This window comes from Mus caroli, chromosome 3 (assembly GCF_900094665.2).
Source record: "Mus caroli chromosome 3, CAROLI_EIJ_v1.1, whole genome shotgun sequence".
Lineage (NCBI taxonomy): Eukaryota > Metazoa > Chordata > Mammalia > Rodentia > Muridae > Mus > Mus caroli.
In genome coordinates, this window is record NC_034572.1 from 75,349,726 (window position 1) to 75,354,949 (window position 5,224).

Consider the following 5,224-nt stretch of genomic DNA (forward strand, 5'->3'; position numbering starts at 1 on the left):
GGGGAGGAGGGTATGGGGGACTTTTGGGATAACATTGGAAATGTAATTGAGGAAAATACATAATAAAAATATATTTAAAAAACAATTAAAATATGCATCTCTTATTAAATTAAATAAAATGTGTTCATCAAAAAAAAAACAACTTTTCTTTATGATACCAAGAGTCAGTTATTTTATTATATCTATGGCAATTGAACTACTAAATCTATTTTCAATGCTTTATAATGTGAAAAAATATCTGATTTCAGTATTTTACTTACACATTTCCACAGGACTTTAAGTTTTTCCTACATGGTCAAATTAAAGAAATACTCGAACAATTTAGGACAATCTCATTCTCATTAGCAAAGCCTATCAAATTCCACAATTTAGCACTGATATTTGTTAGTATATAAAATATTCATTATTTAGTTGAATAATTAATGCAAGCTCTCTACAGTGTGTTTTTACATTGTGTGACAGAGAGAAAGGCTTATAACACAACAGAACTAAGACCAGCAATGGTTTCTAATAGTTCTACTAGATACACATTTACCCCACCTCCACCAATGTTGAAAATAACTATTTTGTAATTAAATTCTCAATGGAATCCTTTTCAAAATCATACATGGCTTGAAAATCAATGCCTCAGTTACCCTTTTTAACATATGAAAGTGAAACCTATGGTGTAAAGTATGATCCTCTGGGCTTTTATAGGCAAGCTGTTTTTAATAGAATTAGTTCTACCAAAGAGTATTTGTAATGCTTCATGTATTTTCTAAATTGAGTGAATTGCTCTTAATTTATGCTTTTAATAATATCCACATGCTTCCTATTGACTAGATTATAATAAGTGTAATTTAGGTAATAATGGTTTTAAATTTTTCACAAATCTTCGTATAGAAAGTTAAAAGAAGGCAGACAATAGTCTATCACTTGACTTTATGAGCATGAAAATCATCTAGAAAAAAATGATACTTTGACTTTTTTTTCCAAGAAATTTAGGCAGATGGGTTAAGAGAACTATGAAGCCAGTGCTGACCTTACAAAAGGGAATAAACACTGATCACAAAACTCTGGAACTAGAGCCAAGGTAACTAAAACAAGCACCACTGGCCTTTATCAAGTCTTCCTCTGCTTATTGAGAGGTCAAGCTCCAAAGCCTCCTAGTAAGTTTCCAAACACTGTCTGAAGAGTTAGTTGGCCTTGCGTTTGTGAAACTATAGTAGATTGTAAAGATAAGAAACAATAACCCTGGGTCTGGAGAGAGCCCAGCAGTTAGGAGCACTTTCCAAAGACATGGGTTCTATTCCCAGTCAATACCCACAAGGAATTTAACAATGTCCACTGCCTACAATTCAGGGCAATGACACAGCCTTCTAGTTTTTGTGGTCACTGTATGCATGGGTACACACAGGCATGGAGGAAAGACAACCATACATATACAATAAGCAAATCTTCCTTGAAAAGTTAAAAAAAAATGAACCCTTTTTTGACCCAAAAGATTGACAAATGCAATATAGTCCTATATGATGAAATCCAGGCACAATAATGAAATCTTCTTATGCTAGAGCCACAGCTTGATGCCTGATAACAGGCCACACTGGGCTTTCTTAACCTGAGTTAAGTAGGAGCAAAAGGAAAAATGAATTGCACTTTCTTCCCTGTGGTACACAATGAATAGGCATCTCTCCATGCCTGGTTACTTTCAAATGACCAAAAGATCCCCAGTAGCAATTATAAAATCTACAAATTCTCATGGTACCATGGACACCCAAAATTATACCATCCATCATGATAATGCTTTTCTGCACCGAAATGAAAAGCCTCAGTGCAGAGTGCTACGTTGGGGCGATCATTTATAATCCATCAATACTACATGAACTTCACCAATTCCTATCAGGCAATCGTGGAAAGCACATACTCCGAGAGAATCAGAATTAGAAAGTGATGTTTCCACCGTGCTCATGATTTCTTAGAAGGAAATATCTCTGTACCAGTTGGAAAAGTAGGGTTGTGGCTAAGGGAAAATGTTCAATATAGAGAAGTTTCAGAGAAGTTGAGACTGGATGAAAAGGGCATGTGGGGGTAGCTCGGGTGTATAAACACTTTAAATTATGACACCATGTTATTTCTCTAAATATATAAATTCACTACATTCATCATATAGTATTACAAAAAATAAAATAAAATAAATAAAATCGGATGAAAGGTTTAGATAATGAAAGTAAGCACTATAAGAGTCATCTTTCCTATAGAGGTAGGATTGTATTAGCAAAGTAGTTCTTGTGTGTGTGTGTGTGAGTGTGTGTGTGAGTGAGTGTGTGTGTAAGAGTGTGTGTAAGAGTGTGTGTGTGAGTGTGTGTGTGTGAGTGTGTGTGTAAGTGTGTGTGTGTGAGAGTGTGTGTGTAAGAGAGTGTGTGTGTGTGTGAGTGTGTGTGTGAGTGTGTGTGTGTGAGTGTGTGTGTGTGAGTGTGTGTGTGAGAGTGTGTGTGTGTGTGAGAGAGTGTGTGTGTGAGTGTGTGTGTGAAAGTGTGTGTGTGAGTGTGTGTGTGAGTGTGTGTGTGAGTGTGTGTGTGAGTGTGTGTGTGAGTGTGTGTGTGAGAGTGTGTGTGTGAGTGTGTGTGTGTGAGTGTGTGTGTGTGAGTGTGTGTGAGTGTGTGTGAGTGTGTGTGTTATACATGATGCATATGCATGTGTGGGATGGACATGGCAGTGGTTTCACATGCGCATGTCCATACATAGGCAAGAAGGAAAGAGGTTGATACTGACTACCTTTTGCTATTGCTCTTCACCTTATAATAATTATTATTTTTAATCACAGAGTCTCTCACTGAATCTAGACTTACTGTTGTGACTAGACTGATTACCCAGCATGCCGCTGGGATTCTCCCTTCTCTATGCCCCCAGCAATGTTGCTATGCTTTACACATGTATGCTGGAAACTCAAGATCAGGTCTTCCTGCTTGCATAGAAACTTTCCCAACTAAGCCATCTCCCCAGCATTCACTGCCTGGTTACTAAAAATAAAATACTCAAGCAATAACACATCATAAAGCAAACCCCTGAAATCTTTCCCACTGAAGCCATTCCTGGCATGATAAATCAACACCTCAGCTCTAAGCCTTACAAATGGTAAGGATAAGGGATTAAGCCTAGCAATGACCTTTCAAGCTTAGCTACACATCTATGAAGAAGAAATGGAGAACTAAGTCACATAGCTTCAAAGAACTGTGTAGAGATTTGCCATGGGATAGGTCAGTGATGAGAAAATAAAAAAGGTTTGAAAAGTCATACTTGAAACTGGAACTTACAGGGCAATAACTGTAAACCTCCAAATGTGGATCTTGGTGAAACAGTCTAAACTGACTCAATGGATAAAGCCAGTATCTTTTGGTAAGCCATAAAAGGCACATGCGAATATCATCCCAGGAGTATGGGAAGTTCAAAGTGAGAGAACATGGAAAACACAAGAAGCTAGGGTAAAGAAAGAGATGGCATATTTGGAATTATTGAGTGAAGGCTATTAATTAAGATTATTTTGTATAGGGGATAGAGAGATGGCTCCACTATTAGGAGCACAGAGTGCTCTTCCAGAGGTCCTGAGTTCAATTCCCAGCAACCACATGGTAGCGTACAACCATCTGTAATGGGATCTGATGCTCTTTTCTGGTGTGTCTGAAGACAGTTACAGTGTACTCATATTTAAAAAAAAATAAATCTTTTTTAAAAATATTATTTGGTATATACACAAAGACATGAGAGACAACCCATGGAAATACAAGAAAAGTTGGGAAAATTAAAAATTAACTAAAAACTCTCCAGCAGATGGACCAGTGCTGGTGCATGGAGCAGGCCTTAAATGCAATATACATTCATATATTAGGACGCTTCTACAAAAGTAGACTTCCATATGCCTCTCAAAAAGCCTTCAATGTTAGTTGTCTCTCTCTATGTTCCCTCCCCTACCTTGCCCTCCACCCACTTAATTCTCCTTTTCTAATTTCTTTAAATTAGCTTTATGACCTAACAAATATAAATATGAAAACAGCAGTTGCAATTTAATATATAAAAGGTGGCTTTCACAAGGTTTCAATAAAGCTGAGGCAAGGATTTGGAAGATACAGTAGAGGCAATGATGCTAATACATCACCAAGGAAAAGAGTTACAAATATGTCAGGATTTGGAACGGGAGGTGGGGGGGGGGGAGAGTCAGTAGCAAGGCTGGATCGGTTCACAGCATTTTAAAGATGTGTATTATTTCTGAAGAAGGGGTTAGAGGTACTAAATAAAGCTAGATTTCAATAGCTTCAGCAGAAATGCTTGAGTTGCACAGTAAGCCTTCAAAGAAAGGGTGAGCACCAGAAAACAAGGATGTAAGAAAACATTTAGTCATCAGAGAGCAAGGTCATAGTCATTGATGTCAAAAATCGATGAGAAAGAAATTGAAAAGTAAATTCTTCTGTTTTTAAAACCCCTATGACATTGTCATTATCTGTAGTCACTCTTTTGTGAACCTAAGTAACAGTAAGTTCAAAATGTATTGAATACCATAGAAATAAGCAGCACATCCATACTGTCACATGAATGGGCACATTGCTATCACTTGAATTGGAGTGATAGTACCAATAAATCCAAACAAACTACATAATCACTATTTTGGAATTATAAACACCTTATATGGTGGATATAGTGCTGGTCTTGCTGTAACTTGCCACAAATTAGAATTTATTGGGTAGAAATCCTCAATCATGGAGTTCTATTAATTTCCTTAGGGAACATGGGAAGACCCACCTTTCTGTGAGCAGCCCAGAAGACAAAACAAAACAAAACAAAACAAAACAAGACAAGAATGGATGAAGGACAATTATTATCCTCCTGCTCATTTAGCATCCTCTCCCACCACCAAGTTAACTTATCCTATTGCTGCTATGCTGATTCCTTCACTGATATCAGGGCCAGCGTTCCCAGACTCCCATGGTTGACTGGGGAGCAGGAGTTGAGGAATAAGGCACCTACAGATTTTCAGCAGGTTGGGACTGCTAAGGTACCTAAGCCCATACACTGAGCAACTCCCAGGTCATTGCCCTCCCCAGAATGAGACAACCACTATGGAGCTATGCCAACTGCTGACGTATCTAGAATCAAGGGCCAAACAGCTATGGTGCTCTCATACTTTTGGGTAGGATTCTGCTATTGTTACTGTTCAAAGTAAGCTGGTTTAATTTCTCTCTCTCTCTCTCTC